Source organism: Mustela nigripes, chromosome 5 (assembly GCF_022355385.1).
Source record: "Mustela nigripes isolate SB6536 chromosome 5, MUSNIG.SB6536, whole genome shotgun sequence".
Taxonomy (NCBI): domain Eukaryota; kingdom Metazoa; phylum Chordata; class Mammalia; order Carnivora; family Mustelidae; genus Mustela; species Mustela nigripes.
In genome coordinates this window covers 32,057,917-32,083,937 of record NC_081561.1, presented here as the reverse complement: position 1 = coordinate 32,083,937, position 26,021 = coordinate 32,057,917, and the positions used below count along the sequence as shown (strand labels likewise).

At 38.7% G+C, this 26,021-nt stretch overlaps 1 protein-coding gene and 1 non-coding gene across 3 annotated transcripts in view; one reads left to right on the top strand and one right to left on the bottom strand.

Moving 5' to 3' along the window:
• ILRUN (inflammation and lipid regulator with UBA-like and NBR1-like domains) overlaps positions 1-26,021 on the top strand; it is a 91,953-nt gene that overhangs the window by 47,274 nt on the left and 18,658 nt on the right. The gene's annotated exons all lie outside the window — the stretch shown is intronic.
• Positions 21,805-21,907, bottom strand: LOC132018848 (U6 spliceosomal RNA). The gene has a single exon (XR_009404627.1). It is a non-coding gene; the product is annotated as a U6 spliceosomal RNA (small nuclear RNA).

Here is a 26,021-nt window from a genome sequence, read left to right as displayed (position 1 = left end):
ATCACACATGTTTCTTTTTTCTTTTTTCTTTTTTTTAAAGATGTTGTTTATTTATTTGACAGAGATCACAAGTAGGCAGAGAGGCAGGCAGAGAGAGGGGGAAGCAGGCTCCCCGCTGAGCAGAGAACCCGATGCAGGGCTCGATCCCACGACCCTGGGATCATAACCTGAGCCGAAGGCAGAGACTTTAACCCACTGAGCCACCCAGGTGCCCCACCACACATGTTTCTAACCCCCTTGGTTGAATACCACTAAGTACCTGATTTCCTGGCAGATTGATTTTTCAAGTTTGAGCATTTTCTTTTATCTTCCATTTCCAGACTTCTGCTTCTTAGGTAAAAGCAACCTGTTGTCTAATACCTGCTATATGTCAGGCACTGTATTGGGTTTTGTACATTATAGATTACCTTTTATAAAGGAAGTATTGTCTACATTTTATGGATGAGGAAACTACAGATCAGAGATAATTAATAATTTGTCTAGGGTTCATAAAGGTTGTAAATTATTTATAAATTATTATTATAAATTAAGAAAAATAGTTTTATGGCCTTTGTGATTAATTTTGCCTTCATTACTCTATGGGGTTCACATGGAAACTTTGGCTCAAGGGTGTGAATACTTGTCAGGGCTTAAGGAGGATTTAGTATATAGTTCCCAGGTCTTCTCCACATTTCCAGAGTAAGTTAGCAGTGAAGTGGGGTTAATGTTGGTGAAGCAACTCTTAGGTTGTTGAGTAAATATCAGTGTTCCTCAAGGAGTTCTTGCCTGCTGGGAGAGGCACACTTCTTAAGAACACTAAGGACACTTGACTCTTGGGAAGCAGTAAGGAGCATGAGTATCACCATTTTAGTCTTGATACCAGCAGTAACGTGCCTCCTTCCAATAATGGAGTAACCTCTTACAGAATTGCGTAGGAGAAATGTACCCCTGCACTGTGATGGTTCCTTCTAAGTCAGAGGCATTCTGGTTGTGAAGTAAGCTAAGATGAAGTGACAGTGTGATCAGCACGTGCTGAGGAAAGTTTCTCCCCTTGAAGTAGCACTTGTTAGTTTGTTAGTAGTTCACAATGGTCACTGGGGTCATTGCACTTGTACATTAAATACTTACACATTGTCCATTTAGTTTCTCAGAGATTAGAAGTGGAATTTTTCTTTTTCTTTTTTTTTTTTTAAAGATTTTATTTATTTATTTGTAAGAGAGAGAGAGTGAGAGCGAGCACAGGCAGACAGAGTGGAAGGCAGAGTCAGAGGGAGAAGCAGGCTCCCTGCGGAGCAAGGAGCCCGATGTGGGACTCGATCCCAGGACGCTGGGATCATGACCTGAGCCGAAGGCAGCTGCTTAACCAACTGAGCCACCCAGGCATCCCAGAAGTGGAATTTTTCTTATAGATTTTTTAAAGATTTATTTTAGAGAGAGAGGGCAGGTGCGTGGGGGGGAGGCAGAGAGAGAGAGAGAGACAGAGAGAGAATCTCAAGCAGACTCCCCACTAAGCAGGGAGCCCGAGATGGGGACTTGATCTCACTTCCCTGAGATCACAACTGGAGCCAAAACCAGGAGTTGGATGCTTAACTGACTGTGTCACCTAGGCATCCCTGGAACTTTCCTGATTAAAGCTCCTAAACCATAATATGTCCCACATGTTAGAAAACTTACTGGGTGCGCTCTATAAACCACACTCTTTATTTCCTAAAACTTTTTTAAGTTCTTCTTCCACCTCCTCCAGTTACGAGTGTCCTTCTTAGCCAGGTGATGCTGGACTATCCCGCCTCATCCTTCTGTATTTTAACTGGTCAGTGTTGTAAAAGCAGCTCTGGTTTCACATAGACTTCCTCTAAATTCCACTCTGTCTTCCATTTAGGTGCTGTTTTACTCGGCACTTCTGCCCTTTCTCTTTTCCTCTTGCCTATTGAACCAACCTTTTTTGCTTTTTTTTTTTTTTAATTGAAGAATAAATAACATACTGTTGTTTTAGTTTGAGGTGTACAACATAGTAATTTGATATTTATATACGGTATGAAATGGTTAGCACAGTGAGTCTGGTTGCCATCTGTCACCATACAAAGTTGCTGCAACATTATTGATCATGTTCTGTATGTTGTACGTAACATCCCTCTGTGTTATTTATTACTGGAAGATTCTACCTCTTAACCCCTTTGCCTGTCTTGTCCATCCCTCCACTACCCTCCCCTTTGGCACCCATGAGTTCTTTGTATCTGTGAGTCTGTTCTGTTTTCTTTGTTAAATTGTTTCATTTTTAGATTCCACATATAAATGAAATTATATGGTACTTGTCTTTGGCTTATTTCACTTAGCATGGTACCCTCTAGGTCCATCCACACTATTGCAGATGGCAAGATTTCATTCTTTTTGTTTTTGTTTTTGTTTTTTTTTTTTGGTATGGCTGAGAAATAGTGTGTGTGTGTATGTGTGTGTGTACACACATACACCACATCTTCTTTACCCATTCTTCTGTTGATCAACTTGGCCGTTATAAATAATGCTACAGTGAACATAGGGGTGTTTATGTCTTTCCAAATTAATTTTTCTTTTGGATGAATACCTCCTAGATGGTATGGGAGTTCTAGTTTTAATTTTGTGAAGCACCTTCATATTGTTTTCCTTAGTGGCTGCACCAATTTACATTCCCAGCAGTGTATAATGGTTCCCTTTTCTCCTCATCCTCATCAAAACTTGGTATTTCTTGGGGTACCTGGCTGGCTCAGTCAGTAGAGCATGTGACTGTTCCTCTTGGGGTCATGACTTTGAGCCCCATATTGGGCATGGAGCCTATTTAGAAAACAAACAGAAACACCTTGATATTTCTTGTCTTTTTGATACTGGCCATTGTGACAGGTGTGTGATGGTATTACATTGTGGTTTGGATTTGGATTTTCCTGATGATTGATGATACTGAGCATCTTTTCATGCATCTCCTGGCCATCTGGATGTCATCTTTGGAAAAATGTCTATTTAGTTGACCTTATATTAGAACTTCTCTCTTTAAATGTTAGACTCAAAGTTTGCTTCATTTGCTTCTAGAAGATCCTCAATAAGGCAGTCTGTGTTTCAATTCCGGTCTGTAGAATTCTGTAATATCAGAAATAAGAGTAGCCCTTGAGAACAACAGATTTCTTTTTTGATGAAGAAATGCTAGCCTAAGCTGATTGTGACTTGTGTGGGAAATGTTTTTATTTTTATTATTATTTTTTAAAATATTTTATTTTATTTTAAAGATTTTATTTATTTATTTGACAAACAGAGATCACAAGTAGGTGGGGGGGATGGGGAGGAGAAGCAGGCTCCCCATGGAGCAGAGAGCCCGATGTGGGGCTCGATTTCAGGACCCTGGGATCGTGACCTGAGCCGAAGACAGAGGCTTTAACCCACTGAGCCACCCAGGTGCCCCGAAATGTTTTTATTTTTAGAAGGACATTTCAAATGTAAATGAATTTGAAATCCTTAAATATCTTTATGTTGTAAGGTTTTATATCAAGTCTATAAGGTGATGTGCTATTTTAGCTTGAGAGAAGGAAAACCTGCTCTTGGTAGTAGTGCTACCAGATGGTGGTAATTATTTGGTGGTTGTGTCTAGGTAGTTTCACATGAGTCAAAGGCAATGTGAAATGGCTGTACTAGATTAACCCTCTAAAATGCACGTATGTGTGTCATGAACCTGTTCACAGCATAGAAAATCAAGAAATCAGATGAAACAGTGATAAGTATGTAAAAGGTAGTAAATAAAATACTTGCATGTCCGAGTATGAATCATCAGATGTTGTAACTGATTTGAAATCCAACTGTGAGTAGTTTTAATGTGTGTTGTTAGTGCTAGCAGTTTGCTTCATAATTAGTTTTATTATTTGATAGAAGGGAAAGTATAATTTGAAAGCAGCATCTTTTTTTTCTGTGGTAGCAAAAACCCTTTTGTTAACAGAAACTTCTTTAATCTGGAATGTTAGATTTCAAGGATTCAAAATTTAGAGGTCGCTCCTTAAAAATACTTTTAACCAAATATAATTCTTCTTAACATATAAATATTCTTCTTGTTTAATAGAAAAGAAATATTTCTAAAATCCCTGACAAGTTTAAAGATTAACTATTCAAACATAATTTGCTTTTAAAGAATATGTATATAGAATCCTTAACTTTTGTGCATATGCATTGGTAAGGGCTGTAGCTGGGGCTGGATCTACTTAAAAAGTGCTTAGTTACTTAGTATAGCCCCATGATAGTAAAACATAAAAACTGCATTTCTGTGATTCTTGGGTGATAGTGATTTTAATATGCATCATTGGCTTAATGATTACCTTCCTTGCAGGAAGAGAGGTAGAGCCATTCTATTAAGTGAACATATTTGGTCATATGATTCTTTTCATTTCTAAAATAATAAAAATGAGGAAAAAGAACAATGGAGGGGAATGTACATTTCCCCTTCACAAAAAAATGTGCACATGTATGCTGAATTGCTTCACCTGAGAAATTCTTAAGGTTTTATGGAATTAAACCTTAAGTTTAATGGAAGTTTTAGGAAGTGCAGTATAGTGTACAGTTTGTACTGAAGCAGGCCAGATCATATCTTTGATAAAAGTAAGGAAGCAGGAGTAATTGCTTGCCATTCAAATCATGGTGAATACCTAATTTATCAGTATGTGCTATAAACCTACTGAAAATTGTGTGTGACAGACTGATGATTAGCATCAAAAATGATTAATGTATTGGTCTCTTAAGCTTTGTCTGATATCTTAGTTTTTCAGATGCAATCCCTTAGTTACTGCCAAGAATGTGGTCATTACTTTATTTTTAGAAACCTCCCATTAGTCTTGTAGTTAAGGTGGAACTCTTTGAGGAGAATGTCTTCTTACTGAAAAGCAAATGCATTCTGTTTCTGTAATGAAGCTTTGACGCTAGCCCCATAATACTCGAAGGGGTTTTTCCTTGAAATGGCAAAGATATTTATCAGTTAGAAATTAGTTCATTCTGTAATCTTTATACTTTTTTTAAAGCTCTCTTTATTTTTCTCCTTTTATCTTTAAAGAGCTTATGTTTCCCTTTCTTTATAAAGAGAATGCCAATGTTGGATGTTCGGATTTTAGAAAAGGATGCTTTGTGTACCTATTAACCTCTGGATTTCTCTTTTAGTGATCCGTGTCCTTGCAGTGACCTCTTGATTTCCTTTTTTAAAAAAGATTTATTTATTTATTTGTGAGAAAAAGATAACAAGTAGGAGGGACAGAGGGAGAGGGAGAGAGAATCCCAAGCAGACTCTGAATTGAGCTTGGAACCCAGCACAGGGCTCAGTCCCGCAACTCTGAGATCAGGGCCTGAGTCAAAATGAAGAGTTAGACACTCAACCAACTGTGTACCCAGGCGCCCATTTCTTGACTTCTAAGAGTTTTGCTTGTACTTGGTTTTGAGACCAATTGAATTCTAAAGCGATTTAGGGTGTGGCTTAGTAACCACTTCAAAGTCATTCTTCCTTTTTAGTTTTAGTTTCTCTTTCTCTCTTTTTTTAAGATTTTATTTATTTATTTGACAGAGAGAGATCACAGGTAGGCAGAGAGGCAGGCAGAGAGAGAAGGGAAGCAGGCTCCCTGCTGAGCAGAGGGCCTGATGTGGGGCTCGATCCCAGGACCCTGAGATCATGACCTGAGTCGAAGGCAGAGGCTTTAACCCACAGAGCCACCCAGGCGCCCTTTAGTTTCTCTTTTATGTTTAGAAATCAGAAGTGATTAAGAAAGCAGATCCTATTTCTGACTGAGTCTTATTTGAGGACTTTTAAAATGTTTAATAATAGGGGCATCTGAGTGGCTCAGTCGGTTGAGCATCTGCCTTCATTCAGCTCAGGTCATGGTCCCAGTGTCCCTGCTTGGCAGGCAGTCTGCTTCTCCCTTCCCCTGGTCTTGTGCTCTTGCTCTCTCTCTCTCTCTCTCTCCCCGCCCCCTCAAATAAATACAATCTTTTTTTAAATGTTTAATAGTACATTTTATGTTAGTATAGCCAAAATAGGATCATTTCAGCATTTTGGGTAATCGGTAGCTATATGTGGCCAGTAGCCTGCCTCACTGGACCATGCAGCTCTATAAGCTCTAACATGTTGTACTATTGTTTTTTCTTTTAAGAAATTGTATAGCATTGGTGGTGTTCTTTTAAGGAATTTTTCAGTGAAACCATCTGGGAGGGTTCTTTTTTGGGAATTTAAAATTACTAATTCAGTTTATTTTCATAGTTCTAGATTTGTTCAGGTTATCCGTCTTGGATGACTTTGGGTAATGTCAAGGAATTGGTCGTTTTCATTAAATTGTCAAATTTTTGCGTGTGGAGTTGTTTGTAGTACCCTTTGTTGTTTTAATGCTTTCTTTGTGGTGATAATCTTTTCTCTTTCTTTCTTTCTAAAGATTTTATTTATTTATTTATTTATTTGAGAGAGAGAGAGTGAGAGAGAGAGCGAGCGCGCACGCGCACATGAGCGCATGCACCTGGGGGGAGGAGCAGAGGGAGAAGGACAAGCAGAGCACAGAGCCCAGTGTGGGGCTCAATCCTACAACCCTGAGATCATGACTGGAGCCAAAATCAAGGTTGGGTGCTTACCAGCTGAGCCACCTAGACATCCCTCTTCTCTTGATGTTTTATGTTTCTTTCTCCTTTTTTCTTGATAGATTTCTTAATGTTACTGTTCTTTTCAGAAAATCAGCCTTTACTTTCATTGACTTTTCTTTGTTTTCAGTTATATGGATTTCTGCTTTTAATTTTATTCATCCTGCTTGATAGAGGTTTATTTTATTCTTTTTTTTTTTTTAAAGATTTTATGTATTTATTTGACAGAACAAGATAGCACAAGCAGGGGAAGCAGCAAAGGGAGAGGGAGAAGCAGGCAGCCCCCTCAGCAGGGAGCCTAATGTGAATGGGGGGTCAGTTCCAGGACCCTGGGATCATGACCTGAGCCAAAGACAGATGCTAAACCAACTGAGCCACCCAGGTTTATTTTCTTTTTCCAAGTTTCTTAAGATGGAAGTTAATGTTGACCTGAGACCTTTCTTTTATAACGTAGATGTTTAGTACTATTTTCTTAGCCTGTTTGGGCTGCTATAACAAAATGTTTTGGATTAGATGGGTGGTAAACAACAGCAGTTCATTTCCCACAGTTCTAGAGTCTGGGAAATCTAAGATCAGGACTCCAACAGATTTGACATCTGGTGAGGGGCTGTTTCCTAGATTACAGAAGGCTGTCTTCTATGTTCTCACCGGGCAGAAAGGGTAAGGGAGCTCGCTGGGTGGTTTTGTTTTTTGTTTTTATTATAGGGGCAGTAATCCCATTCTTGAGGGCTCTACTCTCATAACCTAATTATCTCCTTGGGACTCCACCTCCAAATACAATCACACTGGAGATTCGGTCTCTGTTGTAAGAATTTGGGGGTGCAGGCACAGAAGCACTTATTTTATAGCAACTGTAAATTTCCCTCTAAGTGCTACTTTTAGCTACATAGCCCAGATTTTGAAATATTGTATTTTTATTTTCACTCAGTTGAAAATATTTTCTAATTTCCCTTGAGATTCCCTGTTTGAGTCATGGGTTATATAGAAGCACGTTTTTAAATTTCCGAATGGCAGTTTTTCTGTTATCTTGTTTAATCATTTCCAGTTTCATTCCATTATGGTCAGGGAGCTCAAGTTTATATGATTTCGGTTATTTTAAATTTAAAATGTTTTTGACCCAGGAGATACAGTCTGTCTTGTTGGTGAATATTTCATGCGTACTTTAAAAGAGTGTTAATTTGTTGTTGTGAGTGGTGTGTTATATAAATGTCCATTAGATCCAGTTGGTTGAGGACAGTGAATTTCTCTGTCTTTATTATTTGCTTCTTTGTTTGGTCTAATAGTGTTCTGTTACTGAAAAAGAGGTGTTGACATCAACTACAGCTTTCGATTTGCGTTTTTTTTTTTTTTTTTTTTTTTCAGTTCTATCAGGGGTTGGTCCATACATTTTGAAACTCAGTTGTTAGGTGCGTACACATTTAAAATTATGTCTCCTAAGTGAATGACCCATTTATTATTGTGTAATGTCCCCCTTTCCTTGGTAATTCTCTTCGCTCTGAAGTCTACTTTGTATGATATTAATATAGCCATTCTAGCTCTCTTTGATTGTTGTTTGCATGATATATTCTTTTCCAGCCTTTTACTTTCAACCTACCTGTATCTTATATATGACAGTTTCTTAGAGACAGCATATAATTGGGTCATTTTTTTTCTCCAGTCTGATAATCTCTGTCTTCTAATTGGTATGTTTAGACTACTCACATTTAGTGTAATTACTGATATATTTAAATTTAGTTCAACCATTTTATTTGTATTCTTTTTGTTCTCTTATTTGAGGAACTTTTAAGTCTATTATGTTAGTAAACTTATTAGTTATTTGCAGTTAAATTCTTTTAAAAGTGTATTTTTTCTGGGGCACCTGGATGACTCAGTCAATTAAACGTATACCTTCAGCTCAGGTCATGATCCCTGGGTCCTGGGATCGAGTCCCGCCTTGGGGTCCCAGCTAAGCAGAGAGTCTGCTTCTCCTCTTTCTTCCTCTGCTGTTCTCCCAGCTTATATACTCTCTCTCTCTCTCAAATAAATAAGTAAATAAAACCTAAAAAAGAAGTATATATTTTTCTGACAATAACAGAAATATAGAACTTAGAGAATACAAAAAATACAAAGAACAAAAAACATTTACTTTTCTATATTGATACAAACACTGTTAATGTATATCCAGTATTAAAAACAAAAAAAAGTTTTTTTAGTTTGACATTGTGCTGCATATAGTTGTGTAAACTATTGTTTTTCCTACTCAGTAACATTTTAGTATCTTCCCCATTATTAAATACTTTCAAAAACAAAATTTTTAGTAGTTGAATACCATTTCATTGGATTACTGTTAATGGAAATATTGTAGATAGTTCTTTTTCTTTCTTTCTTTCTTTCTTTTTTTTTTTTTTTTAAGAGTGGGAGAGAGAGATAGGCAGGGAGTAGGAGAGGGAGAGGTAGAGAGAGAGAATCTTAAGTAGGCTCCATACCCAGCTGAGAGCCCTACATAGGGCTTGATCTTATAACCCAGAAGTCATGACCAGAGCCAAAAACAGTACCCAGTAAACAGTCACTCACTATTGTCATAGCCTCTGGAAACCAATAATGTGCTTTCTATCTCTGTGGGTCGTTAATTCTTTTTGCTGAGGTGGGGCAAAGTGTATAAATAGTGACCAAATAATAAATGTATTAGATAACCATCTGAGAAATAGAATCTGGACTGCTTGCTAAGAATGAATAAACTATTCTTATTTGGCTCATTTATAGTTAAATTCATGAATTTTTTTTAGTAAAATAGGGCAAGAGAGTAGTAGCATGAGCTCTGAAGTCATATCATCTGAGTTTGACTTCTAGTTAATAGTAATTAGCAATGTGATCTTTAGGAAATTATTTTATCTTTCAGTGACTTGGTTTTTTTAATCTATAAAATAAGGAAAACAGTACCTACTTCATAGCATTTTGAGGGAATTAAAGGAGTTAATGCATATAAAAGTTTATAGAACAGCATCTGGCATGATAAGTCCTGATTAAGTGTTAGATGTTATTATTACTTTAGCTTTTTTTCTTTTTATTAAAACATCTGACTATATTGTGAAATCATGTACAGTAATTACTCTTCAACTGTTAACTTGTTTTGTATTAACTTCTTAGTAAAGGTTCCTTAAGGCTTTTGTCACCTCAGACATCCTAGTGTCTGGTGTTTTTTGTTTGTGTGTTTGTTTGTTTGTTTGTTTGTTTTTTGGAGTTCTAGTGGGATCTTGGTGGTGGAGTCAAAGATTCTAAAATCAGGAAGGTGTTGAACATTTGTGTAGAGTACCCAAGGTGGAAGAATAGTCAGCTTAATGTAAAGGAAGGCCTAAAATCTATACTCCCAGCTTCTACCTTAAGAAACTAGAAAAAGAAGAGCAAATTAAATCCAAAGTAAGTAGAAGAAGAAGAAAAATAAAAATTAGAGCAGGAATCAATGAAATTACAAACAAAATCAGTAGAGAAAATTGGCAAAACCAAAAAGTGGTTCTTTGAAAGATCAATTAAATCAGTAAGCCTCTGGGGTGCCTGGGCGGCTTAGCTGGTTAAACATCTGCCTTCAGCTCAGGTCATGATCCCAGGGTCCTGGAATCAAGCTCTGTGTTGGGCTCCCTGCTCCAGAGGGAGCCTCTTTCTTCCTCTCCCACTTTCCCTGCTTGTGCTGTCCCTCTGTCAAATAAGTAAAATCTTTTTTTAAAAAATTAATAAGCCTCTAGATTGGCTTATTAAGAAAAAAAAGGAGACACAAATTACTAAACTAAGAAATGAAAGAAGGAACATTACTACAGATCCCATGGACTTTAAAAGGATAATAAAGGCATATTATGAGCAACTCTGTGCCTAGTTGTAATGGACCAGTTCCTCAAAGGATACAATCTGCCAAAGCTTAACACAAGAAGAAATAGAAAGCATGAATATGCTTTTATCTATTAAACAAATTGAATCAACAATAACCTTACAAAACAGAAAACACCAGGCTCAGATGAGTTTACTGGGAATTCTGCCAAACACTTAAGAAAGAAATTATATTACTTTTCTGGAATCTCTTCCATAAGATAGAAACAGAATTCCTAACTCATTCTGTAAGACCAACATTATGCTAATACTCAAAGCAGAGGTATTACAAGAAAACACAGACTGTTATCTTTCAAGAACATAGATGCTGATATTCTTTTCTCCTTTTTTTAAGATTTTATTTATTTATTTGACAGAAAGAGAGAGCAGGAGCAGGGGGAGGGGCAGAGAGAGAGGCAGACTGCATGCTGAGCCGGGAGCCCGACCCGGGACTCAATCCCAGGACCCTGAGGTCATGACCTAAGCAGAAGCAAGATGCTTAACCAACTGAGCCACCCAGGTGCCCCTAAATGCTAATATTTTTAACAAAATAGCAGCAAACCCAATCCAATAATATATAATAATAAGTATACATACTATGATAAGAGGAATTTATATCACATACACAAGACTGATTCACCATTAAAAAATCAATTAATGTAATCCATCACCTCAATAGGGTAAGAAGAAAAATGACCTGTTCTTATCAATAGATGCAGGAAAACCATTTGTCAAAATCCAGCACCCATTCATGGTTAAACTACTGGAAAGCTACAGAGAGGAATTTGCTCTACTTGATAAAGAATATCTATAAAAACCCTTCAGCTAGCATCATAATGGTGAGAAATTAGAAACTTTCCCTCTAAAATCAGAAATAAGGCAAGGAAAAGTCCACTGCTTTTCAGCATCATACTGGAAGTTCTAACTAATGTGATAAAACAATTAAAAGAAAGAAGGTATGTAGGTTAGTAAAGAAGAACTAAAACTGTGCTTTTTGCAGATGACATGATTATATAGAGAATCTGAAAAAATGGCAAAAACTCCTGGAACTAATAAGCAGTTATAACAAGGTTGCAAGACACAAAGTTAATATGTAAAAGTCAACCACTTTCCGGCGTACTAGCAGTGAACAACTTGAATTTGAAATTAAAGGCATATTACTGTTTATGTTAGGATCCTCCCCAAAATTAAATACCTAAGTATAAATCTATCACAATATGAACAAGATTTACATGAGGAGGAGAACACAGCTCTGATGAAAGAAATCAAAGAATTAAGTAAGTAGAGAGATAGGAAGACAATACTTTCAAGATGCTATTTCTTCCCAGCTTCATCTATAGCTTCAGCACATCCCCAGTCAAAATTCCAGCAAGCTTTTGTGTGGATATCAACTGATTGATTCTAAATTTTTTTTTTTTAAGATTTTATTTATTTATTTGACAGAGAGAAATCACAAGTAGACGGAGAGGCAGGCAGAGAGAGAGAAAGGGAAGCAGGCTCCCCGCTGAGCAGAGAGCCGGACGCGGGCCTCGATCCCAGGACCCCGAGACCACGACCTGAGCCGAAGGCAGCGGCCCAACCCAAAAGACCCAGAGTAGCCAACTCATATTGGAGAGAGAAGTGGAGAAATTACATTCCCTGACTTCAGGACTTACTATACAAAGCTATATGGATCAAGACCATTTGGTATTGGTGAAAGAATAAAGAAATAGATCAGTAGAACAAAATAGAAAGTCCAGAAGTGGATACAAGTATAGTCAGCTGATCTTTGTTAAAGAAGCAGAGACAATGGAGAAAAGATAGTCTTTTCAACAAATGGTGCTGGGTCAACTAAGTATCTACATGCAAAGAAATGAATCTAGACACAGACCTTACATTCTTCCCCAAAATTAACTCAAAACGGATCATAAACTTAAATGTAGACATCATACGAAAGAAGATATACAGATAGCAAATAAGCATATGAAAAGATTTTCATTATCATGTCATTAGAGAATTGCAAATTAAATTAAAGCAAGTTACTACTATGCACCTGTTAGATGCCCCAAGTCCTGAATATTGACAGCACCAAGTGCTGGCAAGGATGTGGAGCCACAGGAACTCTCCTTTATTGTGGGCGTGAATGTAAGATGGTACATTCACTTTGGAAGACAGTTTGGGAGTTTCTTATAAAACTAAAATACTTGTGGGGCGCCTGGGTGGCTCAGTGGGTTAAGCCTCTGCCTTTGGCTCAGGTCATGGTCTCAGGGTCCTGGGATCGAGCCCCGCATCGGGCTCTCTGCTCAGCAGGGAGCCTGCTTCCCTTCATCTCTCTCTTTGCCTGCCTCTCTGCTTACTTGTGATCTCTGTCTGTCAAATAAATAAATAAAATCTTAAAAAAAAAACAAAACAACACTTGCTGTGTTTATAGCTTTTTTAAAAAATATTTTATTTATTTGACAGAGGTAGAGATCACAAGTAGGCAAAGAGGTAGGCAGAGAGAGAGGAGAGGGAAGCAGGCTCCCTGCTGAGCAGAGAGCCCAGTTTGGGGCTCAATCCCAGGACCCTGGAATCATGACCTGAGCTTAAGGCAGAGGCTTTAACCCACAGAGCCACCCAGGTACCCCATTTATAACTTATTTGTAATTGCAAACACTTGGAAGCAACCAAGATGTCTATCAGTAGGTACATGGATAAATAAACTGAGGTACATCCAGGCAGTGGAATACTTCCTGCACTAAAAAGAAGTGAGCTTTCAGTCCATGAAAAGGCATGAAGAAACATGAAATGCCTATGTCTAAGTAAAAGAAGCCGATTTAAAAAGGCTGCATCCTGGGGCACCTGGGTGGCTCAGTGGGTTAGGCCTCTGCCTTCAGCCTGGGTCGTGATCTCGGGGTCCTTGGATCGAGCCCTGCATCAGGCTCCCTGCTCAGTGGGGAGTCTGCTTCCCTCTCCTCTCTCTCTGCCTACTTGTGATTCTGTCAAATAAATAAACAAAATCTTAAAAAAAAAAAAAAAGACTATATCCTGTATGATTCTTATATGACATTCTGGAAAAGGCAGAACTGGAGACAATAAAAAGATCAGTGGTGGCCAGGGATTGGGGGAGGGAGGGGGAAGGAATAGGTGGAACACAGGACTTTTAGGGTGGTGAAATTATTCTGTGTGATACCATAGTGGTGAATACATGTCATTATGCTTTTATCAACACTCATGGAGTGTACAGCCCCAAGATTGACCTCTAATAACTGTGGACTTGGGTCATAACGATGTGCCTGTGTGGGTTCATTGATTATAACAAAGACTTACTATACAAAGCTATATAGAAAACTTACTATATAAATACTTACTATATAAAGCTATATAAACTTTGGTGTGGGATGTCGATAGAGGGAGGAACTTGTACATACGTGGCAGAGTGTATACATGCCTCTTCTCAATTTTGCTGTGAACCTAAAAACTGCTTTACAAATAAAGTCTTGAAAAATAATAAAGTCTATTAAAAATACTTCTCAATAATAAACATTAAGAAATAACTTTCCAGGTTAAATGGTCTGGAAGGGCTTTCCCTAACCTGCAGTGTTTTAACTGAATAGATTCAGCATGGTGATAGGGGAAAGGCACATTTCCAAACTGCATTAAAGAAGCATAAAGTCTGGTTCAGTGTGACTTGTCCAGTTTGGCCTGCATGGGTCAGGGTTCTGTGTGGGAAAGAATGGGAAGTGGATTAGAGGTGATAGTACTCTGAGGAATATTTCTGGAAGAGAGATGAGTAGCAGGCCATCATGGCCCAGACTAAGGGGCCTAAGAGGGACATCTCTATTTGCTGTGTACCTCAGAGGTGAGTGAGTGGGGAGATGGACTTTCTTTTTTAGAGTTGAGAATTCCAGATTGTCTTGAGTGAGCCCTAAGATGCCACGTGTGTGGATTTTGCTATACCTACTTCAGTTTAGAGATGAGAGTACTCATTCATTTCTCCAAAGCTCTGTGCCCAGATTTGAGCCAAGAAGAGAATTTGGCCTATTAAGAGGCAGTGATGGAAATGAAGAGGAGGACAGGGTGCTCGTGTGAGTTGTGCCAGACCAAAGAAACGAAGGAGAAAGTGAAAAATGAGCAGAGGAGGAGAATGAAGAAACATTTAGGAAGTTGTGCTTTGTCACTGTCTCTGACTCTGACTTGTCAGTGACTATGATGTCTGTAATGTAATTCTCTTTGGAGAGAACCATGAGGGGGAGGGGTTTTGTTTTGCTAGTTTTTGCACTGGCCCTGCTTGGATGGTGATGTTGACTGGCAGCGGTTTCTCTGAAGCCAGAAACAAAGCCTGTCCTCTTTTAGGAGGAGGGGGAAGGGAGATCAGAGTTAATGTAGTATATTACCAGATCTCTGGGACAGAAAAGCTTTCACCAGGAATAACCAATTACCATCAGCACTGCTGTTTTGTATGTTTTGTCTATAAATTATGTCAAAGATAAGGTTTGACTTTTTAAAAAAGACAAATGGAGCTTATGTCTTGTTGTTATGCCTTTAAATATTCAGAACATAAATAGTAACTCCATAGAAAAGTATCAGAGTCCTAAATTAAGCTTCATTTTAGAAGCATGTGTACAAAGAGGAATGGCCTTTTTTAAAAAAAGGTATTTAAGTTTGAATTAGGTAAACCAGTTGGTAGTCTAAAATTTGACTTTCTGATGAACTCTAAGTACTTACTTGGAAGTACTTCTGCTTAAATACTCTATTTTAAATTACCCTTTGATAAAAATACTGTAAGTGTCAAGAAGTTCCAAGTGTGTCCCAGTCAGACTGGTTGAGAAATTCAGCAGTAGTAGTGAAAGGATAGGAACACCAGCCATCTTTCTACCTATTTGCATATAAAATGGATAATATTTAAATATTAAGTCCTTTTATCCAGTGTTATACTTAAGTGCTTTTCAACATAACTGCCAAAATGATTGTTAAAATGTCAGTTTAATCTGTATATTTTTATGCCAGTTGCGTAAGTTTGGCTATTTATGTGCTATAGCTATAGTTTTAATTCCCTGCAGTATTCTTAAACCTGATTGTACTTAAATTTAAATTAGTGTTTTAAGTTGCTTCATTATACTTGCAATCTATCTTAATGTTCTTCAGTTGTGCTGTAACCTACTCAGATTATGCTTTATTAATAGTCCGTAGAAGTTTAAATAATGAGGATGTTAATATTTCCATCTTTAGTGCCAGGAATAGTCTCCCTTAACTATTACCTATTTCCTGGTTGATGGAACACTAAAAAATGACCAGGGGTGGGAATGCTGCATAGTGTTTAGGATTAAAAAGAGCTGACTTTTGTTGTTTTTGATTCTGCCACATAATCTATTACTGATTGGCCTTGAACAACTAACTTAAAGTTACTGGGCTTCAGCGTATTTTTTGCTTGTTTGTTTTAGTTATGAAATAGACATAACAGAATTTACCATCTTAACCATTTTTAAGTATACAATTTAGTGGCATTAAGTACCTTCATGCTTTTATGCAACTGTCATCACCATCTGCCTCTAGTATTCTCTTTATCTTGCAAAAGTGAAACTCTGTACCCATGAAATAGTAACTTCTCATTTCTCTCTCCAGCCTTGATTGACATCACCATCCTATTTTCTGTCTCTATGAATTTGACTCTTCTAGGTACCTCATATAAGTGGTATCCTCTAGTAGACAGTATTTGTCCTTTGTGACTGGCTTATTTCACATAGCATAATATCCTGAAGATACATCCAAGTTGTAGCATGGAATCAGAATTTCCTTCCTTTTTGGGTTGAATAATACTCAATTATATGTATATACCACACTTTCAGAATGCATTCATATATCATTGGACACTTGGATTGCTTCCACCTTTTGGTATTATAAATAATTCTATGAACATGTGTATGGAAATATTTCTTTGGCGAGCCTATTTTTAGTTCTTTTGGGGATCCACCTAGAAGTGGAATTGTTGGACCATATGACACTTTAATTTTTTGAGGAACTGCCATACTGTTTTTCATAGCGGCTGTACCATTTTACCTCCCAGCAACAATAGACAAGAGTTCCAGTTTCTCCACATCCTTGCCAACACTTGTTATTTTCTTTTCTTTCTTTTTTTTAATAGTAGCAACCCTAATAGGTAGATGTGAAGTGGTATCTTATAGTTTTGATTTGCATTTCCCTAATGATTAGTATCTTGAGCATCTTTTCATGTGCTTATTGGCCATTCAGCTTGTCTGTTCAAGTTGTTTTTTAATCAGGTTTTTGTTTTTGTTTTTTAAAGATTTTATTTGTGAGAGAAATTGAGAATAAATCCACAAGTGGGTGGAGGGACAGAGGAAGAGGGAGAAACAGACTCCCCACTGAGCAGGGATGCCTGATGTGGGGCTGTATCCTGACCCAAGCCGAAGCAGACTTAGTCTAATGACTGAGCTACCCAGGCACCCCTTGGTAGGAGTTCTTTAAATATTCTGGATATTAACCCCTTATGAAATACACAGTTTTCGCATACTTTCTCTGTTCTGTGGGTTGCCTCTTCACTCTGTTAATTGTGTCCTTTGATGCACAAAAGTTTTAATTTTGATGTCGCCCAATTTATTTTTTCTTTGGTTGCCTGTGCTTTTTTGTCATATCCAGGAAATGATTTCCAAATCCAGTTTCATGAAGCTTCCTCTCTATATTTTCTTCTAAGAATTTCATAGCTTAGGCTGTGATGTTTAGGTCTTTGACCCATTTTGAGTTAATTTTTGTGTATGGTGTGAGGGTAAGTGTCCAACTTTATTATTTTGCATATGATACTCAGTTTTCTCAACACCATTTGTTAGAAAGACTGTTCTTTCTCCCTTTGAATGGCCATGCCTGTCTTGTCAGAAATCACTTGACTATATAAATGAGGGCTGGCTTCTGAACTCTCTCTTCTCTTCTGTTGGTCTGTACATCTTTTTAATAATACCACATTGATTTGATTACTGTAATGCTGTAATTTTGAAATCAGAAATTGTGAGACTTGCAGCTTCCTTCTTTTTCAAAATTTTTTTGGCTATTGAAAATTGTTATAGCTTTAATGATGCTAAGAGCAGTCAAAAGGTTTTGATAGTAGTGATAGCCTGATCCCTCCATTGCAGAGGTCTTCTCTGCCAACCAACCTTTTGCCTAATGGTTTCATTCATTGATGATTGTTGTCTGAATCATTTCATCAGGGGTTACAAAGTGATTATTTCTTTCACATACATTAGCTGGAGTATTTCTGAGATTTTTTTTTAAAAAATGTTTTCTTCGTCAACAATGACATTCTGAAATTTAGTTTTGTAGTAAGGCTAGATTAAATGCTTAATTCTTTACCTTTAATTGTCGGTTTTCAGAGGAAGGAGTTAGTGTTCTAGTTGCTTTCAGGGAAACGAATGAAGAGGGAAAGTTAAAGTTTAGATACCCTTCTTTAGGGTAGAATCCTGAATTCTTAGATTTCATATATGAAACCTGTTTTAGTTCATTGTAGTTAGGGACCCAGGAATCTGTATTTTTTCACATGTAAGCCACATGACCTTGATGTAGGTGGTCTACAGAGCAGACTGCTGTATAGTAATATGATTGATTGAAAACTGGTTACTATTTTGTTGTGTTGTCTTCCATACCACAGGTGGTGTTCACTGAGAAGTCAATGCCCAATCTTTATGAAACTATTTCATTTTTGAATTACAACATTAAATGTTAACTTGTTTAAGTCAGGAGGTCTTTTCTGCTTTTTTGTTTCCTGTTGCCATTATGGTCCTTCAACTATAGTTAGACATAGCCAGTTCTCAGACATTTAATCTTAATATTGACTGACTTCCAATAGAGCAAGGAGCCCCATAGAGGACTCGATCCTAAGACCCTGGGGTCGTGACCTGAGCTGAAGGCGGCTCAACAGACTGAGCCACCCGGGTATCCCTTTTTGTTTGTGTTTTAATGCTACTTAAATGGTGCTAAGTAGTTGAACATAAATAATCTGGCATTTAGTGTACATCTATCCATGCCAGTCACCATCCTACAGAATTTATCTCCAGTCCTTTCTCTCTCTCCCTTTGACCTAGGTTTGTTTGTTATTGTTTTCTTTTTTTATTTTCTTCTTTTTTTACAATTTTTATTTATTTATTAGAAAGAGACAGTGAGAGCAGGAACTCAAGCAAGGAGTGGAGAGGGAAAGCAGGCTTTCTGCTCAGTAGGGAGCCTGATGTGGGGCTTAATTCCAGGACCCCGGGATCATGACCCCAGCCAAAGGCAGATGCTTAACTGAAACACCTAGAGGCCCCTGTTTTTGTTTTCTTTTTGTTGTTTATTGTTGTTGTTTTTTTTCCAGTATCAAACCTGTTTCTACTATTCCTGAGTCACAGTTTAGGAATGATATATTTAGAGGAGTCTCCCATTACCGCCTCCTTCAGCCAGATATCCATTTTTATTTGTTCATTTATGGTTTATCTGTACAGTGTTGTTTGTTTTGCTTTGTCTTGCAAATACTAGCCAATATATGTAATTTTGATTCTTTTCTTACACAAGTGTGATAACTATATAGATACTGATCTGCATCTTATTTTTCCCCCCTCACTTAATAATATCTTCTAGAGATCACTGTAGAAATCATTATATTTTATGGCTGTGGAGTCTCCCCTCAGGTAGATGTGTTATTTTTCCAGCCAGTCACTACTGATGGACATTCAGGTTTCTAAAAATTTCTTGCTCTTGCATATAATATAATGCTGTTATTTTCTCCAGTTTCTTCCCTTTTTCACTTCTCTCCTTCATAGCAGAACTCTTTGGAAAATTTTCAATCAGAAATGGCTGTCTCCACCTCTTGATTTCTGGACTCCTAAATTCTTTCCATTGGGCTCCGTCCCCACCACTCCACTGAAACTGCTCTTTTCAAAACACCAGTGACCTACGTGATGCCACCTCCAATGCTTCGTTCTCACTTTCTCAACCTTACTTGAATTAGTAGCTGCACAGGACCCAGTTGATGACTCTGTCCTCCTTGAAACACTTGTGAGGAGGCTTCTAGAACACCATATACTCCTGGGTTTTCTTTATTCTTGAGGCTGTTCCTTCTCTCTTTTTTTATGACCTCCATTTCATTGAATGAATGCATTCTGCTTTCCCGAGGTATCAGCTGGTGGCTGGGCCAGCTCAGGCCCCCTGCAGGAGAGGGTGGTCTGCCCAAGCAGGGAAGTAGGAAGGGGTGGAGGCTCTGCATCTGGAAGTTGAAGCTGGGAAGGGGAAGAGAGGAAGGCTTCTCATTTCAAAGGTCACCTGAAACAAGCCCGAAGTCTGACACAACCAGAATTTATTGGTGTAATAGGTGAGAGCAGGCTCTCCAGCAGAACTGTGGAATGCCACACAAGAGGGAGGAGGGATGTGGCCTTCGTACGGTTTGGGTTCCTGCTGAAAGATTCTGAGAACGCTCTCAGGGAAATGGTCAGTTTTGGATTGGTTGCTATTTCTGAGGCAGGATTAGAAGGCAGGATTAATTAGGGTTTGGTGCTACTTTGAGACAGGGGCAGTTTAACAACAGTCCTCAGTAATCGATGCTACAAAAAAATGGGTTTGCGGGTATCATTGGTAAGAAAGCAGTAGTCACGCAGAGGGTTGTTAAAGCATTTTGTAGCTGCTACATGACCTTGGGAGAAATCATGTTTTCTCTTACCTTTGTACCTGCCTTTATAAGTGTCTGTCCTTCTAGCCCAGTTGAGGGCAGGGTTTTTCACTCTGAGCTGATTTTCATCTTTGAGCTCAGATGTTTTTACTCTTTCAGTTCCATGGCACTGATTTCCTGGATTTGGAAGCAGAGATTCTTGTTTCCTAAGACCAAAGCTAGTAATTGAGTGGTTTAAGGATCACTGTAGTCCTCCATCCCACCCCCAAATTAACATAAAGGCTCATAATTTTTCAGTAGGGCATGATTCAGGAAAATTGTGAAGTAGGAATTGTTTCTTTGTTGTTGCCATTTCAACTCTTCTTTCTGAGCCCCTCAATGTATTGGGGGCCCCAGGGACCCTTCACCATCTCATCTCATCCAGGCTTCCACTGCTCTTTCTTAGGCCTTTTTCTTTTCCCCTTTGTGAACTTGAGCCTAGTGATTGATTTGATGAGTTTAAGGTAGCTTAATATATTCCTTTGAAGGTCATTTGCATTTTAAAAGGAAATTCCTGAGAATAATACTGAAACCAAGGAACAAGATTCTAATACATTTGTGGCAAGGTGGGGTGGGTAGGGAACAGGGTTTGAGCAGAGTCAGTGGTTCAGCCATCAGTCGTAGCAGCTGAAGAACTGGAGTCTGGCTCTGCCTTCTCCCCACTTAGGTGCTGAGATAGGTGGTGTGTTGATAAAATGAAAGTATCAGAGTGCCTGGGCATTGTCATGACCGTTTTGTGTTGAGTAAATAATGTGGAAATGTAGACTGAAAGTTGAGACTAGGTAGATTAGTGCTGACAATTGGAAGTGCCTCCTTTTCCCAGTGGTACATACACACTCCTGCCTTGGTAGTTCCAAGAGACAGGCACAGGTTGAGACTTCACACTGCTTACTGTCTGGGAATGTTTCAGTCCATAGATTGGCAGTGCTCAAACTCTCCTCTCCAGCCTCTGTCACAGAAGGTAGGCAGTATGTACTCAGCCCTCTTATGGAGATGAAATGTGAACCTATAGTTTGTAGCCCAGCAGTTGACTAGAGCCTGTGTACTTCTCCGATCCAAGTGATTTCTTAATCCTTAGGGCACATGTGAGGTTCCTGTTGCGCTTTGAAGATGCATTGAGCTTTAGGAAGGATTTGAATCCACCACCTCCAAACCTAGACGTGACCTCCATGGTAGTCTTCCATGCGCATGCTGACTCAAGCCAGGCTGTGTGTCTCCTGGTGTTGTGGCATTCTTGTCTCATGACTCCTTGGGAGAAGCCCAAGGCATTTGCTCTAGGGATCAAAAGCCTACAAGATTTCAGTCTGAGCCACAGTTTGAACCACTTTGAGGTGTCTTTGTAAACTGAATTTGTAAAAGTCAAGTCCCCTGGACTTTTCCCTTGGGAAGCCCAGACCCAAGTTCAACATACTGATGTGGCAGATTATTGCTTTAAGTGACTTCTGTCTGCATCTTACACAGGCCAGATGCCTGCTCTGGAGGACACTGGGCAGCTTCTCCCTAATATCCACATCAAGGTGATGGCTCATTTGTATAGTTGTTGCTGTTCCTTCTGTTCGAAGACTATTAACTGGCCCTTGCTGCGGTACTGAGAAGAATTGCTTAGGAAAGGAGAGCATATAGGAGTGAACTCAAGTCTAGTTTTGAATGGATGACTTGTTAGAATAAAGACCTCAACATTGGCATATTACTGTTAACTGAACTCCAGACTTTAGATTTTTTTGGTTTGTTTTTTAAATACGGGACACTCCATGAATTTGTGTATCATCCTTGTGCAGGGGCCTGCTAACCTCTGTATCATTCCAATTTTAGGGTATGTGCTGCTGAAGTGAGCACAGACTTTATCAGTTCCATTCATGACTTCTTTCTGTTCCCAGAATCCAGTCTCTGGTACCGTGTTACATGTAGTTGTTTTGACTTTCACTCTCCCCTGATCTGTGACAGTTTCTCAGTCTTTCTGTTTCTCATGACCCATAACTGTTTGGAGGAATACTGGCAGGTATCCTTTATAATGTACCCCAGTGGAGCTTTTCTCATGTTTTCCTCAGTTCAGACTGATGGTATAGATTTTGGGAAGAAAACAGCAGAGGTGAAGTGCCTTGCCAGGGCGTACCTCATATTTACGTAGTATCACTGGTGATACAAACATCGGTCACTTGATTAAATTGTTTGGTTGCCAGTTTCTCTGTTGTAAAGTTACCGTTTTTCTCTTTCCTTACTCTGTTCTTTGAAAGCAAATCACTAAGTCTGTCCCACACTCAGGATGGGTTGGGGGATATGTAGAATTTCAGGTATCTCCTGTATCACTATGACATACTCCTATCCTTTTATTTCCTTCCTTTTTAACACTTTCTTACTTTCTGATACTAAAAAGATATTCTAGGCTCATCTTATATTTTCCATGTCTTAGCCCCAGAATCAGCCATTTCTCTGAGGAAGATTTGTTTTTTTAATTAGACAATACTGTTCAGAAACCGCTAGGCCTCCTCCTCCACCGTGGGCAGAGGTGGGTAACTTGTGGATACATACTACCCTCTGTAAACAGATGTATCTATCCTTGTTTCTGATTTTCTTCATCTGTATATGTATTAAGATAAACGTGAGTTGATACTGCTGTCTCTGACTTTAATCTAGTACCACAGAGTTCATTTTAGAATGCCTGCCTTCCTTGCTCATCTGTCATATCCTTCAACAGTAAGAAACCTTGCTCCCAGCATTTCACTATTCATTTACGTATTCAACCCCCGTTTACATGTACCCATGTTGTGCATGTATGATAACTCATAACCCCACAAGAAACAAATTTACCAGTTTGAATTTTGTACTGATTTTTAGCAATTCTCTTGTAGTGGACAAATATTAGATATTTGTTCATGTTTATTATCGTGTTATTTGATCTGTGATACTAGCCTTTAGATATACGCAGTATTTTTTTTTTTTTAACATTCCTACCATAATCTGAAATGTCTTTGTCTGCATGGTTCATTAAGATTATGGAGTTGGGCTTCAAGTAAAATATTTTCCTTTTTTTTTTTTTTTTTTTTTTAAATGCGGAGCTTTAATTCATGACCCTGAGATCAGGACCTGAGCTGAGATCAAAAGTTGAATGCCTAACCAACTGAGCCACCCAAGAGCCCCAAAATATTTTCCTTTTACTCTGCAAGTCTAATAATCTAAACTTAAGAAATAAAAAGTTCATGTCTTTCTTTAGTAATTTATTACACATTTCTACAAAAGGAAGTTTATACTATCATTAAAGTTATATACTTATTAAAGATTTTATATGTAAAAGGGAGAAGTTGAATGAAACTATTTACAGTACCATTTAGTTCCAGAGTCCTGGCTCAGGTCCTTTTTGAAAAACATTTTAAGGCAAGACACTCTAAATCAGTTTCTCCATTTGCTTACTAAGCCCTGAATGTATAGGCTTGGCACTTGAGTCTGCTTTATTGGCTACTTTTCTAGGGCATCCTCTTGGCCCATCTTTGTTATTGGTACCAAAGATCATATATGTTTGTGGGTAAAGATAATCTGGCCTGGGAAATGGGACTCCCTATCTATAGCTGTAGTTTCCTGGGTTCTTCTTGATTCCCAGTTCCTATTGAGGAAAAATAAGTATGAGTTGTAAAAGCTTGTGAGAATTGAGCATTCTCAGTCATCATGTACATTGACTTTTAACTTGAAGTCTGATCTTGGACCCATCACTTCTGCCTCCATACTTCAGATCCTTTATGTAAAAAGTACAGCCATTCCATTAGATGATTTTATCATTACAAATAGTAAAATGTGGCTGGCAGTTAGTTCTTATCACAGTAATTAAGGCATTTTGGCAAGAATTGGAGCTTGAAACAAGCTTATTTGGTCCATTTTTATCACCCTTTTTATTTGATTAACACACTCATTCACACACAGTATGCATGGGATGAACACATCTGAAACATGAGGGCTAGCAGTAGTACCTAGATGGGTTAGATTGTACCATGTAGAAGGTGTATTTTGCTGTTCATAATGACCCATCATGGTAATAACTCGGGAGGATCAGAACCGGAGTGTTCATTGTTGGTGTAAACCATTGGTTTCTTAAATGATTTTCTATTTAGAGCTACTATGTAAAATCTGGGAGCAGTATAGAAGAATAGCCAAGGTGAAGAGAGTGCGGTGGCTTATGTATGATATGGTCCAGTGAGTTATATGAAAGAAACAGTAGTTCTTAAAGTTAGGGGGAAAATGTCTCATTAGTCTCATATACTGATCACAGTCTTGAGAAAACTGTCCTATCTCTTCTCGTAAGCATTTAGTTTCCTGAGCTAAGTGAAGGAAGCATATGACCTATACCTGAGTGTGTAAAACATACCACATACTTAGAAAAGGACTTTGGAAAATAGATGGGTGAAAGAAGAGAAGAATTAATGTACTATAAGGTAGGGCACATCTGTTTGGGGAAAATGATAATAGAGTGAAGAGATTTTGCCTTTGGTTAGAAATCTAGGCTAGGAAAGCATGGAGTGAATCTCCCTCAGCCGCCTGCCATTGAATTGTTTTTTTTTAAGGCCTATGTCATGTTGGTTTATGAGACTGACTTAGAGTTTAGAATGAAAGTCCTCTGACCCAGTATTCCTGGCACCATTCCACATTTCCGAGTGAAGTAGCGCACTGCATATCCTGGCTTACAATGTTAATCAACAGCTTGAGGGGCACCTGGGTGGCTCAGTGGGTTAAAGCCTCTGCCTTCGGCTCAGGTCATGATCCCAGGGTCCTGGGATCGAGCCCTACGTCGGGCTCTCTGCTCAGTGGGGAGCCCGCTTCTCCCTCTCTCTCTGCCTGCCTCTCTGCCTACTTGTGATCTCTGTCAAATAAATAAATAAAATATTTTAAAAAAAAATCAACAGCTTGAGCTTCTGTCGCCCTCGTTTACATGAGGATTCACATTTGCCATCAGAAAAGCTGTGTCTGGGGCGCCTGGGTGGCTCAGTGGGTTAAGCCGCTGCCTTCAGCTCAGGTCTTGATCTCAGGGTCTTGGGATCGAGTCCTGCATCGGGCTCTCTGCTCAGCGGGGAGCCTGCTTCCCTTCCTCTCTCTCTGCCTGCTTCTCTGCCTACTTGTGATCTCTCTCTCTGTCAAATAAATAAATAAAATCTTTTTAAAAAAAAAAAAAAGAAAGAAAGAAAGAAAGAAAAGAAAAGCTGTGTCTGGGGTGGATTACCCGTTCCTGGGTATCATACTTGTGAGGCCCATGGCTGCAGAGCTGCTAACTCCAGAAGCGAACAGCAGATGTCACTGCGTCTCCACTTATTAGGCTTCTGGCTCCTAGCCTGTCACTTGGAACCAAGTTTTTAATGGAGTTCCCAAACCACTGAATGCAAATTGAGTATTTATAGCCTTCATCAGATACTGACCCCAGATTGAAAACTGAGAATAAGCACGGCCCAAGAGAGTTTTCCTCATTTTCTTTCACTATTCTTTTTATTTTTTATTTATTTATTTATTTTTTTAAAGATTTTATTTATTTATTTGACAGAGAGAGATCACAAGTAGGCAGAGAGGCAGGCAGAGAGAGAGAGAGGAGGAAGCAGGCTCCCTGCTGAGCAGAGAGCCCGACGCGGGACTCGATCCCAGGACCCTGAGATCATGACCTGAGCCGAAGGCAGTGGCTTAACCCACTGAGCCACCCAGGCGCCCTCACTATTCTTTTTAGTTGGTGGATTTCTTTTTTCCTATTCTTAATATATTTTGGTGTAGGTAACTGATGAAATTCATTAGCCTTTTCTTTTCAACCATTCAGCAGTTATTTAGGAGTCTTGGACAGCTTTTCACATTTGTTTCAGCTGGGTTTACACGTTAGAGCTTCTTGGCCTTTCTGTAGCTTGCTTTTTAAAAGCTTTCCAGCAGAAAAGTTGATGTCACTGTTCTCTAAATTTAGATGCAGAACATTGAAGGAAACTGTCTCTTT